This window comes from Coffea arabica, chromosome 1e (assembly GCF_036785885.1).
Source record: "Coffea arabica cultivar ET-39 chromosome 1e, Coffea Arabica ET-39 HiFi, whole genome shotgun sequence".
In the NCBI taxonomy this organism is placed as follows: Eukaryota; Viridiplantae; Streptophyta; class Magnoliopsida; order Gentianales; family Rubiaceae; genus Coffea; species Coffea arabica.
This window is the reverse complement of record NC_092311.1, coordinates 38,825,142-38,841,374: the sequence shown is the minus strand read 5'-3', so window position 1 is coordinate 38,841,374 and position 16,233 is coordinate 38,825,142. Positions and strand designations below refer to the sequence as shown.

General features: G+C 32.2%; 1 long non-coding RNA gene across 1 annotated transcript; it reads left to right on the top strand.

The window, feature by feature from the left end:
- Nucleotides 1–12,065: 12,065 nt before the first annotated feature.
- LOC113703364 (uncharacterized) lies at nt 12,066–15,781 on the top strand. Its single transcript, XR_003451432.2, has 3 exons — nt 12,066–12,598; nt 14,903–14,958; nt 15,558–15,781. It is a non-coding gene; the product is annotated as an uncharacterized lncRNA (long non-coding RNA).
- The last annotated feature ends 452 nt before the right edge of the window (nt 15,782–16,233 follow it).

Sequence of the window (16,233 nt, the reverse complement as noted above, 5' to 3'; positions counted from 1 at the left end):
TAGGGATGGTGGTGGTGATAGATGGAAGAAGAAAATAGTATTGATTTTATTTATTTTTTTTGTATATTTGGAGTTATTTTTGATATATTGTATGGATGCAGTGTTTTAGAGTTATTTTTGTTTGTATATTACTATAGCACTATATATGAAAAACTTGTTTTTCAAAAAAAATGAGGAATACAAACGGAGCCTAAATAAGTATGGTCTGTTTTTTATAATTGGATTTTGTTTGTTCTAAAGATGTGTATTACTTTGTTGTATACTTGTTATAATTTGTATTTTTTATGTAAAAGTAATATGTTGTAAGGTTTTTGCTTCAATTGTTTTTGCTAGCACTCAAGCATAGACATTTCTTTGCTTTGTTTCGAAGTGTTAGAACCCACAAACTTTTGTTTGATTTTTTTGATGGTACATATATTGCATAAAAATGTGTATAATTTTGAGCGAAAATTGTTTAAAACATCCTTCACATTTTTTAAAATGACTTTTTTCATCTTTCACTTTTAAAAATATAATTTTACATCCCTTACAAATTCACATTAGTCAAATTTGGTTCCTACCTAGGTTTTTCACTAGTTTTTTGCTAAAATCCACCACATGCCTGGCACGTGATCATTTTTTAGGGGCAAAATTATTAAATCAAATTTCATATAATTCGATCCATAGTCCTTCACATTTGACAAAATAATTTTTGCATCCCTCATATTTCACAAAATGAATTTTTTCATCTCTCATTGATCATATGTACAAATAATTTTTTTAAACCCTTTTGTGTATGTGTGTGTGTGTATATATTTCTATTTGGTGTGTGTGTGTGTATATATATATATATAAACCCTCGTGTGTGTGTGTGTATATGTATATGTATATATTTGGTTTCACCTGAATAGTAGTAATAACATGTAATATATTTCTATTTGATTTCACTTACAACTACAATTGATTTATTTAGGTGAAATCAAATACTGATATATTGCATGCTATTTGAACTGTTTAAGGCAAATCAAATATATATATATATATATATATATGAGTTTTCAAAAACAAGAAAAAACTATTCATACACATGATCAATGTGGGATAAAGATTTTTATTTTGTGAAATGTGAAGAACTATGTATCAGATTATGTGAAATGTGATTTGACAATTTTACCCCTCAAAAATAATTACGTGCAAGGTATGTGGTGGATTCCGACGAAAAACTAGTCAAAAACCTAGATATGGACCAAATTTGATCAATGTAAATTTGTAAAAGACATAAAATTACACTTTTAAAAGTAAAGGATGAAAAAAGTTATTTTATAAAATGTAAGAGGCATTTTGAACGATTTTCCCTAATTTTGAAATACTTCAATGGACACTGTAACAACCAATCTGTTTAAAGTAAGTTGGTCAGTAAGGATTTAAAATCCGTTGTAGTTGTATGTTCAAACTTTGGACCTAGTTCATAAAATTCAAAGGGTGTGCCAGGGCATTCCTTTAGTCTAGATAGGCTTTCTCTCTAGCCGCTTATACAACTTTGTTTTTTTACCTCTGCTGTAGTATATTATAGTATAGGTGTTGCCGATTGTTTAAAAAAAATAATGGAGATTGTAACCTGTTCTCATTATTTTTGTCATCTTTTTCACGTCAAATATCTCTGCTAAGATATATGTAGATGGAGAGATCAACCTGGGGTTTTTTAGCTTGCAATTCTGGTTTCAAAAATGAGAAGTAATTTTGGTATAATGCATTGGAGCTTTTTATAGTGAATTTCGAAAATGTGATCCTAAAGGGAGTATTGTGTCCATCTATGAATTTGATGAAAATTTTAGCAATTCAAATATCAAATTTCTACATTGTGTGAATTCCGTGCTTTAGTAATTATTTATCAAACAATCATTGGATTTTAACTTAGATAAACTACTAGTCGATCCAAGGTTTCAAAGAAAAAAATTGCAGATTATGGGCTATTTTTTAGATGATTAAAAATAAACTACTATTACATGTGCCCCACTAAAAATAAATTTAGATAGACCAGGGGTGGATTTAAGGTGGGGGCACTGGGGGCACGGGCCCCCACTGCTCCCTTTAAATTCCTATAATACTTATACAATTTTGACATAATTTTAAGCGTGCCCCCAGAGTTTTTTTAGAAAAGATGTGGAAGAATGGGTCACAAAATTTAGTTTAGTTACTTATATTGAGAAAAATATACTTCTTGAAGTTCAAAATGAGAAAATTGTAAACCGTTATCAAAATATAAAAATTCGTCGTGAGTAATTGTAAATAGTTTAGTTTGTTTTTGAAATAAAATTATTATTACATTAATAATTTTGATTTTGTCTTTTTTATGTTTTTCATGGAATGTACGTATCATTTATACTTGTTGGTGAATTTATTTTTATTTTTTGCTTAAAAAACTAGAAAAAAAAAAGAGTAGATAAAAAATTTTAGTATTATTTTTGCCCCCATAAAGATTTTTTTTTGGCTCCGCCACTGAGATAGACCATTGCCTATGTCTTGTATGTGTCACACTGTCACACAGATGAAGTAAAAATTTATTGACCACAATTAAAGTCAATTGGCTTTACTTTATACTACTGCTTTTGGCACGCTCTACGAGTGTGCTTATTCTAAAAATATGGAATTAATTATATTTTTTACAATAAGTTATTGTATGTAGAACATGTATATTTTTTTAAAACTACTAATTTTTTAATTTAGGAAGTTATTATATTTAAAATCATTGCAAGGACAAGAGAGGATGGGGGTAGTTGGTAGAGAAAAATAGGGTATTCGAGTAGTTTGAAAACTAACTTTAGAGGATGTTTTTGTTATAACATTAAATGAAAAAAATTGTTTACACCAAAAGAATCTCTTCCATTATATATAGTATATATAGAAAAAGGGAGATTAGAATCAAAACTTCTAATTATACCTCTATTGGGTAAGATTAGCTTAAGGAAGAAGAGAATACGATAAAAATAGGGACGATCTAAACTTGGTGAAAGTAACCAAAATCTTGGTTAATGGCTAAATTAAGAAGCATTCCAAATGTTTACAGGGAACAAAAATATAATATATTCTACAACTAATTTTCTTAAATTTCTTTTTTAGTAAGGGAAGGACGGGATTTAAAAAGTGGAGAGGACGTAGGGAAATTAGAATTCAAATTTTTAATTTTTGAAGTTTCAACCTTAATTATTAGACAAAATTCTCCTTGGCTCTACAACTAATATTCATTATTTTAACATGATTAGAAAAAATCGAGGTCCTACTACTAAAAATAGGAGGAAGCTTTATGCTGAAGATTGGTCTTGTATAATGCATGGATTGAGTTTTTTAACCTTTTGTCTCAAGTTTAAATGCTTAATTGAGATACAAGTAATTCAAATTGATCTACAAATTACAATTTACAAGCATTCAATGGTTAACCCGTATTAAGTACGCTTCGCAGTGAATAATGCAGTAAAACTATTACTACCAGCTGTTAAATTTATGAACTTAGCTGAAGTAAAATTCTACTTTACTACAATAACTATATATTACTCTAAACTTTATACACTACTTTACTACACTAACGTTAATCTAGACTAATTAGCACAAATTTTCCAACCACTTCCTGACTTTCCATATTTGCTGATGCTTTTATGTTTCTGCTTCATGGCTCCAATTTGTGGTGTTAGTAATATAGTTGGTCCATTGGAAAAGGCATTACATATTATATACACCAATGGGGTGCTATCTTTATTTAGCAAAGGCCTAGGTTTGATTTTATTTGGGCTATAGGTGGAAGCAGCTCTGTTGGTAAAGGATGACACCTAACTCTACTTATGCAAATATATATATATATATATATATATATATATATATATATGGAGTTTGCAGCCGAGCTTGGCCACGGCATGATCATGGCTTTAGCATCCAACAAACAGTATAATACTTTGTGTGTACTTGAGAAAATGCTTGTAGATCACTTAATTTGACGTCTGTCTCTCGGGTGTTTGGCTGTGCAGGATGTGTTGCTATTGCTTTGATAATTAAAGACTAAACAAGTAGTTGATAACAAGCATGGAAGTCATCTACGGGATTTGGTGATTGATGCCAATTAGATGCTGTATCAAACTGGATGAATGGTGTCTAAAGTTTTCCTCACTACACATTATAATTTTCAATATTATAAAGCTCCAAAGTTTGCTATTTTCCGAAAGGAAGAGCTTTGGTTCTAACCATGACCTTGGCATGTAATAAAGAAGTTTAAATGCATAGGCCAAACTAGAAAATTTATCTTGAGGGGCGACCTTTAGCTGACCTAAACTTAAATATATATAGTTTTTTGCACAACAAAATTTTACATTCTAAAGAGTGCTTTTTGAAAATTTTTAATATCATAAGGTAGGAAAACTAAGGTTGTGTTTGGATTGCATTTTCCGTCATTTTTCATGGAAAAATTACTGTAGCGATTTGATATATGTGAGGGAAAAAGGTGATAGGGAAATGTGATCACGGAAAACGATAATATTTTCCGACGAAAACCTTCAATCCAAGCAAGGCCTAAGGTTGTGTTTGGATTGCATTTTCCGTCATTTTTCATGGAAAAATTACTGTAGCGATTTGATATATGTGAGGGAAAAAGGTGATAGGGAAATGTGATCACGGAAAACGATAATATTTTCCGACGAAAACCTTCAATCCAAGCAAGGCTTTTAAATTTTCTGAAACTTAGGGTGAGAGGCTTATTTGTCATAATATAGCTCTCATTTCATCATACCCTATAGCGCCTGACCTTTACATCAGTCCTTATTGAAATGCTTCTATTTCATTTGACCTTATAATTCATGCCAATTGTCAACGTTTTTAAATCAGTTACACATTTACATATTATGCTCATAATTTAGCTCAAGAAATTGATGTGTTTCTTTGTCATCTACGCTAGCTCCTCATATTTATGAAATCTCATATTGATTAAGAACTCACGAACACATTAAATCTATGTCAATGCAAAAATTTTCCTAATGATGAGATTATAGAGCTAGGACACACTTGGAAATTAGAATTAACATTTTATCACCTAAGCCAAATAGTATACATTTTGCCCTCTCTTAAATAGTTAGATTAGTCAAACATTTAAATATTTAAATTTTGTCAAAAACACGTAACTAAGGACCGGATTACCTTTCAAGGCATGAAAAAAATTCAATTTTTTTTGTTACATGTGTCATAAAAGAGAACAATTGACCTTCTTTTTCTGTTCCAAAAATATTTAGGGGTTAGATTTCAATAAAACCACATTTTAAATGGTAGATTTAGGCTCAATCGTATTTAGGTTTTTTTTATGTTATTTTAACATTAACTTTTAAATGTGTACTTCAATATATTGCTAATGACTACCTCACATTTCTCACTCAAATTTAGAACTATTGCAATCACCAGTTTCAACCACACCATATAGAATTTATATACTAATTGATGAGAATATTTTATGCACTATATTTTGTGGCATTTCAAGTAATTTTGAATCTTGTTTTGATCAAAATAAGGCACTGAAGACCATAAGTTAATCTTTAAGCACTTGTAATACAATGTTAGAAATTTATTTTTCCTTTCACTTATTTAGATGGTCATTTTTACAGGAAAAGAATGAAAGATTCATAAGAGAAATGATCACCAAATCAAGTAAGGAAACCCACAAGAGTGTGAAGATGTGGTCAAAAAATTGGGCAAGAAACCATTTCTTGGACTTTCTTGTCCAAGAAATGGTTGGAAGAACGGTTTGGAGGCTGAAAGGTTTTGAAGCTAATTGGAAATTTCTGTCAAAGGAGAAACCGGTTCTCCATAACCCCAAGGTCTGGTTTCTCTATCGCATCGCAGTTAACTTTTGCAATTTGTACAACTTGCGCAACTTGATTTCTTTTGATGAAATTATTCTAGTTGGGCCAACAATGATTGATGGGACTTAATAGAGGCTAGATTAACTTGTTAAAAAGTTTCATTAACTTTTTTGAGCATTCCAAAATTAAAAGAATCATTTAGTCTCTTTTCTTAACTTTTGGAGCAATATTTTTGCTTGTGTTCACATGGTGAAGATCATTTTCTTTTTGTCTTGTATTGAGCAAAGTTTGGTTATAAATAGATGAAGTGGTATCTAGTTTAAATGATGTAATGAGTTAGGGTTAGAGTTAGGAGTTGGATAGGAGTTAGTCCTTCCAAATATAGAAGTAGTAGTAATAGTAGTTTTCTCTCTTTGTAGAGAAAAACTTGTAGAAGATTATCAAAGAGAGCTTTGTTCATCATTGGCTGAACTTTTCTCAGCTTTTTCCTTTATTCTTGTCAATATAAATTGTTGCATTGAATTTTTGTATTTGGTTGCTTATTCTTCATGATGAACTAGATATTTTGCCTAGAGAATAGAGGAAGCTAATGAAATCTTGAATGAGTTGTATATGAATACTCTTATTAGATTATGCACTTGTTATTCCATTTGTTCTTGCTTTAATATTTGTAATTGCTTGATCACCAATTAAAAATCATTTAGTTGTTGTTAATCAATGAATTTGATAACAATGATGGAACTTAAAGAATAGACACATGAGAATAGTGATATATTTATGTGGATTTGCTTGTTACATTTCATGAATTAAATCAGCTAGCATTTATAACTTTACTATGAGATTAGGAGAGTGTAATGTTACTAATTATTAATTCATTATGAGAGTGAGTCTTGATTAACCTTGGAAATGCATCCATAACAAGACAGACGTTAATAGCAAGAGGATGATCATTTCACTTATATTCTTGCTCATTAATGGAATATGTGCTCTAGAACTTTGTATTTGGTAATTTTTTCTCTAGGATTTTCATCTACAAGTTTAGTTTATAATTCTAGTTTTGTTGACATAATTGCTTTTTATTGCTTTATTTGATTATTGTCTAAATAATAGAGTAAGGACCTAGTAATTGACATTTAAGCTCCTCGTGTGATCAACCTTTATACTCCCCAAAGTATAATCACAATCTGTATACTTGCAAATAAATGGACATATTTAGAATTAAATTTGAGTGCATATTTGAAACCCGTCACTAGTATAATTGATGTAGATACTAAGTCAACAACACTCAAAAGTACAAAAAATTGTGGTATTTATTAAAAATTTGGGTAAAAAAAGAACAATCATTCACATCCACCCAGTTTCATTCAAATCGATTTCTACTATTTTCTACACTTTACAACTCTATCTGTGCTTGTAGAGGCACTCTATCCTTACTATCATGGACTTAGATTCTTTAAAATTGCAGTAGTAATTGTAGAGGAATGATAGTTGTGGGAATAGGTCATTTTGAGTTGAGGGTGGAATTAAGTGTGAGATACAACTTTAAATACATGACTGAATTTATCATGCTCTTTGTAAGTTGTTGGGTAAACGATAATGCCATAATCCATATTTTATTTCCACTGCAAGTTTATATTCAAATGACAAAACTGTCCCTCCTAAGTCCGAATTGCACTCGGACTTGAGAAGGATAATTTTGGCATTTTGTGCAAAAATGGCCGCGGAATTAAAAAATACGTTGTGGCATTAACAACGCCCAAGATGTTGTTATAATGTTTAAGTATGTTGTTTTAGTGTTTATATTTGTCATGTTAGTGCTAATATTATTTTGTGTAACTGAGATTAACAGTTTGTGCGGTACTAGATCTTAATCTCACAGAAGGTATTGTGTACCTAATCTTATACAAGGCATGTTGCGCTACCAACTATAGAAGTGTAGGAAATAGTTAGTGATGAATCCCACATTGAAAGTGTGTGAAGAACGGAAGAGGTTTATAGTCAATTTCACATCTATTCAAATAAATTTGGATGGTGGGAAATTTTGGAGGGAAACTTCAAAATCGCACGTATATTTGTCATGTTGACTAAACAGTTTCATGATACAACTCTTAAGTGTCTATTCATTTAAAAGGTGCCTATTTAGGAATAAGTATGTTTCCAAAAAGCATGACATTTTTTTTGTGGTGTTTGAACCTTATAAATAAGGTTGTTCAGATATTAGAAGATATATTCTTTTTACTTCTAAAAAAAAAATTTACTATTCTTCTACTTCTTATCAAAACAATAATTTTCTAAACCATTTTTTGGAGAATTTCTTCAATCTACTATGTGAAAATTCTGGTTGGCTTTGTCATTCCTGGAGGGAAATACCGAAAGCCAGGTAGTAGAGTAGTGGGAGCAAATTTCCTTAAGGAAAGTGAATCTTCACATTAAAACCATTTTCTGTAGTTGTAGTTGAAATTTTTCTAACAATCTTAAGGAAATTTTCCAACATGGAGGGCACCTGTTCGGATAACGTTCTGAACAAAATTTTCAAGTCTAATATGATCAAGTTGGATCATTTTGATGGCACCAATTTCACCTATTGGAAAGACAAGTTGTTGTTTCTTCTCATGGAATTGGGTATTGCATACTTGTTGGTTGATAATCTGCCAAAGATTCTTGAACCATCTGATGACGAGTCTAATGAGATCAAGGCAAGCCACAAGAAACGTGAGGAAGACGAAGTTTGCTATAGAGGCTTCATCTTAAATGCCTTGTTTGACCATCTATATCATCTGTTTCGTTCTCTTAAATCACCGCAAGAAATCTAGAAGGCTTTGGAGAACAAATACATGTCTAAAAAACAAGGTACGGACAGATTTTAAACTATGAAGTTCTTTGAGTTTCAAATGTTGGACAACAAATCTGTAATGAATCAAGTGGATGAATTACTTCTGTTAGTGTCGAGACTAAAGGATTTAAGTATTAAAGTATTGGATCAACTTCAAATGGGTGATTTAAGTATTGAAGTATCGGATCAACTTCAAATGGATGCTGTGATTGCAGAATTACCGTCCACTTGGAATGACTATAGGAAGAAACTGCTGCACACTTCTGAAAATTTCACCATAGACCAACTTACTAAGCATATCCGAATTGAAGAGGAAACTTGTATTTGTGAGAATAAGTTTGCTTTGGAATCTGGTACTAAGGTGAATACTATTGAGTCTAGCACTAACAAAAAAATCTGGGAAAGGTGGAAACAAGTCCGACAATAAGAGAAAACATGGAGACATGTCTTCTGGAAATTCTACGAACAATAAGAAAGACAAGTCATGTTTTTTTCTATGGTAAGAAAGGGCATTTTAAGAAAGAATGCATATTCTTCAAGAAATTAAAGATAGAGGCAAATGCTGGACAAAAGAAGGCAAATGTTGTTGAAAATTCTGTTCCTAATAATGCTGAAATTGTTGCTTTGATTGGCTCTCTTTCTATCAATATAATGATTGAATGCAACTTGACAAATTGCCAACCTCATAATTGGTAGTTTGACTAGGGTGTTATTGTTCATGTATGCAATGTCAACAGTCTATTCATGGATTATCAAGTTGCTGCTCCAAATTAGGTCATGCTAATGGGAAATGATAATACATCTAGTGTGCTTGGAAAGGGAACTGTTGATTTTGGAGTTCACTTCTGGCAAAATATTGGTTTTAACCAATGTTTATCATGTCCCTGACAAAAAGGAAAATCTGGTTTCCACAGGTGCACTTTGCTCTAAAGGATTAAAGGCTGTTATAGAGGCAGAAAAAGTTGTTTTATCCAAAAATAATATATTTGCTTGTCAAGGATATTCATGTAATGGTATGTTCAAACTAAATATCAATAAAGTTAATATTTATGCTTATGTGGTTGAGTTTTCCATTGATTTATGGCATGCACGTTTGTCTCATGTTAACGTTAAATCAATCAAGTACATGTCTAAACATGGATTAATTTCTCATTCGAATGATAAGTTTGGTAAATGTGAAACATGCATACAAGCAAAGATGACAAAGAAACCTTTTTCCAAAAAATGAAAGAACTTCTAAGTTACTTGAAATTGTTCATTTGGATATATGTGAATTGAATGGTCATTTAACAAGAGGCGGAAATAGATATTTCATAACTTTTATAAATGACTATTCTAGATTCACTCATGTCTATTTAATGAGAACAAAAGATCAAGCATTTGATATGTTTAAATTGTTTAAGACCTTGGTTGAAAATCAATTGGAAAGGAAAATCAAATCCTACGAAGTGATCGAGGAGGCGAATATTTTTCAAATGAATTTTCTAATTTTTGTGAAGAAAATGGTTTGATCCATCAAAATAGTTTAGCCAAAAGAAAAAATAGAACATTGGTTGATATGGTAAATGCTATGCTTATGCATGCTAGATTACCGTTTAACCTTTAGGGAGAGGCTTTATTAACCATTTGTCATGTACATAATCGAATACCTTCAAAGAAGACAAATGTTTTGCCATATGAACTTTGGAAAGGAAGAAAATCTAACTTAAATTATTTGAGGGTATGGGGTTGTATAGCCTATTAAAAGGTTCCTGATCTTAAGAGAACAAAATTAGGACCAAGAGCCTTAAAAAATGTTTTGTGGGATATGCTGAAAATTCTAAAGCATATAGATTATTAGATTTAGACTCGAATACAATAGTGGAGTCTAGAGATGTTGAATTTTTAGAAACAAGCTTTCTAAGTGGTTCAACTTCTAAACTAGAGTCTATATTACCACAAAACACGACTATGGATCATAATTCTTCTACAAATAATAATAAAAGAAAAATAGTTGAAACTTCTAGTGTACCTAGGAGGAGTAAGAGAGTGCAAAAGGAGAAGAATTTGGATCCAGATTATATTTATTCACAATATTTAGTCTTTTTAGTTGAAGGTAGTAGGAATGGGGTATTTAATAAAATACCTATACTTTTACATTTGGAAAAGAATCCTAAAACTTATAAAAAAACATTAGCTTCAAGGGATTCAACTTTTTGGAAAGAAGCAATTAATGATGAGACGGATTCTCTTGTGTCAAATGGTACATGGGTGTTATGTGAATTACCTCCTGGTTGTAAACGTATAGGATGTAAGTGGGCAATTAAAAGAAACGTAATACTGATGGTTCATTACTAACCTTCAAAGCAAGACTTGTACCAAAAGATTTTAAACAAAACAAAGGAATTGATTACTTTGACACGTATGCACCTTGTGAGAACCCTGAAAATAGATATATAAGCCAGTGCATATTTCATTTGCATTTCTTTTATTCCTTAATAATTTCTAGCATTACTTTTACTTGTTTGCAATTAAGTACGTAAAATTAGGTTATGTGAAAAATAATATAATTTTTCCTAAGTTATGAAATTTCTTGGTTTTATTTGGCTAAATTAATATCTTTAGGGTTGGAATAATTTTTCGCCTTAAAATAAAATGTTAGTTTACTTAATCCCTTTATGCTAAAATTATGATAATTGAATTGTTAAATTTACTATCTTAAAATAAATTATTTAAATCCTTATGATTAATTCCAATTAGTTGCTAATGTTAAATGTTAATAAGAATTTTCGCGTTAAGATGAAAACCAATGAATTTTAGATAAATATGATTCTAATATACTAAACATACTTAAGGCGTGAAAATTCGATAAATATATCCTTATCTTTCTTTGTTTTTCAAGTAAGTGCGTAAAAATAATTTTTATATGCAAATTGGCACCCTTGGATTAAATTATTATTTCATTTGACTTTATATTACTAAATCGATAAATTTCGAGTTAGACTAACTCTATTACTTGAGAAATAATAATTGGAAATTCTAATAACAAATTTAATCGCTAATTAATATAAGAATTACTAGGAACCTTAATATTCAAGTTTAATCGATAATTATTCGATAAAAAAAAAATGGTTTAGGTATATTAGAGTATAACTACGCGTTTGAATCGCGCTTGGAGATAATTTTTAGAATTAAGTCGGATTTGCGAAATTAAGTTGAGATTAAGGAGCGAAGTGAAAAGACTAAAATACCCTTACCTTACCTTTCCATGCAAACCAAACGAGACGTCTGACTGCAAATCAAATCACGCAGTTATTACCAAAATTGTACGCAAGCCGCTCTTACACGCAAACCATTCTCCTAAACAGCGGCACTTGTATCATTCTCTTTGTTTCACGTCTCAAACCACAATACTTCCTAATACCACTCAATCTATTTCACATCTTAAAACCACGGCCCCACAATATTTCTTCATACTACCAATCCAATTCATATCACAAAACCACGATACCATTTGCTCTATTTCACAACCACAAGACACAATACCAATTCCTTCTCTGCACAAAACCAAACCGCAAACCATTTCTCCTTTCTAAATACCGAGACACCACCTTCATCAAATTCCATTTCTTTTCTGCACAACTCCACCGAAACCACTGCACTCCATCTTCATCGTGAAAAGGTAGCATCCGAGAGCAAGAGAGGGAGAGCTGCTCCTCGTGAGTATCGACTGAAGAAAAGCCGCGAGCTGCATTTTCATTTTGTCTCTACTCTGTCCGTAGGCTGAGGGAAGAGACCAGGGAAACAACACTACCTTTGTCAACCTCAGACCAACATCCACCAGCTGCAACCACCTTCATCACAACACCATTTCCAACTGCAAATTGAACGCAGGACCAAACAGGGTGCGTGAGAGCCGAGAGGAAAGAAGAAAATTCCAGATTTCTGTGCGTAGGTTTGGAGTGTATCTGAGGTAAATTTCTGGGCTAATTAAGTTAAGTATTAGCAGAGGAAGTCTTATCAGAGGTTGCATGTAATTTTAGGCAGCCGGTTAATGAAATCAAAGTCTTAGAAAAATTCTGCTTTGGAAGTAAAAGTTCTGCCGAGAATTTGACTTGATATTTCCGCTTTGATCTGGTTTATTTGGTGTTAATTTTGTGGTTTAAGCTTATAATCATAATTAGATAGCTAATAACAAGTAATTAGGCTCTACATGGGGCCGATTAGTTTGTTAAAACAGGGAAATAAAATTAAGAGTGCAATCTGCCTCAGGGCATGATCAACCGGGTCAAGCAGGGAAATTTTGGAAAATTTTGATGTTAACGGTTGTTGTTTGAGCTTGATTTCTGAACTGGAAACGTTTACTTGCTAGCCAGATAAGTATATAAGGAAATTGAGAGGTTAAAGGCATGTTTAAAACCATAAAATGAAATGAAAACAGAAAGCCTTCATGCATGATTCAACCGTAACTAGTTGGATGAGATTTCTGATTTTTTTTTTTAAATTGTTATATGAACCTGGTTTTGAAGTGGAAATTTTTAACAACTAGCTAGGTGTTTATATGCTGAAATTGAGTACCTAGCACCATGTTTAAACCAAGGGAAAATTTGATTTAAAGCGTATTGGTTGCTGGGAAAATGTTGGAGACCGCTAGCCAGGTTGAACCAGCAATTTCAGTTTGTCTTTGGAGTTTAATTGGTTTTTTTTTGGTAATTTATTTTATTTTCCTGGAAGTATGATGGTTTGGAAGTACAAAAGGGTTGTAAGTTTTAAATTGTATAATTTGTTTAGCAAGGAAATATTTGATATCTTGAATGATTTAACCAAACATGTGGGTATACAAATGCTGGAAACTTTCTTGTGGCTGCCGAAAGTTGAGTTGAAATATCAACTTGGATTTTTGGAAATTTTCTTGGACATATAATGGATGGCAATGCCTGGAAAATGTTGTTTTGAAGTTCTACAAGAAGTATAAAGATGGTTTGAATAAAAACATTTTGGTGTTAAAAGAGAAAAAGGAATTTTCACAAGTGAAAAATTGAAATTTCAGATTTTTGGATACCCTGACCAGTCTCAATAAAATGTTGATATCTTGGTGTAGGAAAATCCGTTTAAGGCGCCATCAGTGGCGTTTGAAACTAGAATCATAGGCCTTTGTCCTGTAGAAATTTCGTATTTTTCCTCCATGTGTACTACTGTCTGTGAATTTTTAAAGTGGACTGTTTTGCATGAATGTCCTGTTTCTTTGAGAAATAGAAATTGGGTTTTGGGTTGAGATTTTAGCTTACCTGTAGTTTAAATTCTTGATTAAATTGTGGTTGGAAGTGGTTGATATTGTCAAGGGCTAATGATTGATGAAGCCCTTGGACATTTGAATGATTTTACAAGTATTACAGGGTGACGAAAGTAAATTGTTGGAATGTCTTGGAGGCTTTACTTTTATTTTATTTGCTTATGATGGGCTTGCTGAAACCAAGTGCTAATGATTGATGAAGCCTTGGTTGATCATTTTATTTTATTCAGAAATGCACTTGTTGAAATCTAGGGCTAATGATTGACGAAACCCTAGTAATTTGTTATATAATTTTCGCCATATTTTGATCCATATTATGATTTCATGATGGAATCGGAACTGTGGAAGTTGTATCGATCTTGCGAACTCGAGTGTCTGTGGTCAAAGTAATCAAAAATATTTTCCAGCTAGTAGTATAATATAAAAACTCAATATCTAGTGTTTTGCCTAAAACTTTCAACCCGATAATTTCCTTTAGCTCAAGCTAGTCTTGATAGCTATAGTATTTTAATGCTATAACTTTTGAAAATTCTAGGTCTTATTTCAATTTCTTTTCTTTCCTTAAGCTTTACAATTGGATAGCTAACTTTAGGAAAAATTTCAAAATACGAGTTTTACAAATTTTAGCGAAAAGCCTGGGAGACTTGCTCGGCAAGAAAACTCTATTTTTTTAGGAAAAATAGTTTTTGGAAATAAATCTTGCAAAAAGCCGTATCTTTAGAGAAATGTTCAAAGTAACTTTCTAGCTTTGATATTCAGAGGTTTATTGACTTATTTCAATAAAATAATACTAGTTACTTTATTTTAGAAAAGTACCTCAAGGAAAACCATAAGAAATATCTTTTCTACTGTTGTCAAGTTTTAATCTAAGGAACCCTTGATCTTTCAAAGGGAAAGTGAACTAGTAGTATATTAAATATACCTCAATGGCTATAAGCTTAAAAAACTGAGTAGAAACTTATAGTTTCAAATTTTTGGTTTTAGGATATTTCGAGGATGCAGAATTCGATTCCCAACTTGATATCTGAACTCCATTCTTGGTGAGTGTCCCTGCTTGATCTATGCTTACCTGATTAATGCGCTTTCTCGGCTTGATATGTGATATTTGGAAATATGGTTTTGATCCATCGAAGTGAGCTATGTGTACTTTACCACATTAGCCGTTCGAGTGGTGACTTGCTTGAAATGTTTTCGTGAATATCCTGCTTGTACTAATATCATGCTGGACGCAACGTCGCTGGGTGAATCCCTCGACCAGTCTATACTAATCTCTCGCTGGACGCAACGTCGTTGAGGAAATCTCTCGACCAGTCCCAGGTATACTCGAGTATTACCGCTCTCATTTATTTTGTCGTGCGGGCCCGGAGCTGGGGTATGTTCGGTGGCCGGAGCTAAGAAAAATAAGAGTATCTACATGGACTTTAAGTTGTGAGAGTTGACGGAGGGTCGACTACGGTAATTTCTGATCAAGCAAGGAGAATGGCTCCTGAGAGCCCCTGTATCCTACATTGTGCTGTTATACGCTTTCCTAACTGTTTAAAATTATTAAGTCATTATCCGTTGTTTGATTTAAGTGATTGCATGATTTGGGGCACCACTGAGCTTTAGCTCACCCCACGTTTATTGTTTTCCTTAACAGGTCCTGGAAACTGAAAGCTGGATGCTTACTTATGTTTTCCTTATGTATTGTATTTGACTACTATAACTTATTCTGTGGGCTGTAATGTGTTTTTTTTTTGGGATAATGTACTTTTCTTTTTGGATTGCCACTTGAAACTGGAAAATGTGTAAACCCTAATTCGATTACTTGGTTTGTAAGTTTGTATTTGGGATTTATGTATGTATCTATCCGGATTGGTGCAACTTTATACTTTGGTACGTAGCACGTAGGACGTTTAAGAGCACCGACTGGTTATTTTATCACTGCTATCTCTGAAGTTAATGTGGTTTTAAGGATGATCCTATTCGGGAAAAAAATTGTTTTGTAATATATTAGGTTATTCTTCGAAAGGATTCGGGTTAGATTGCTCGCGTGAGTCCTGGCGAGAGTTGGGCAGACGGCCCGCCAACCCTTTGGTTCGCCTCAGGGGGAAGTGGGGTCGCCACACACCTGTTGCAAGAATTACTTCTATAAGAGTGTTATTTGATCTAGCATCCATACATGATTTATATATTCATCAAATGGATGTTAAAATAACATTCTTAAATGGAGATCTAGACGAGGAAGTATACATTGAGCAACCCGAAGGGTTTGTACTTCCTGGAAATGAAAAGAAAGTCTGCAAATTAATTAAATCCTTATACAGTTTAAAGTA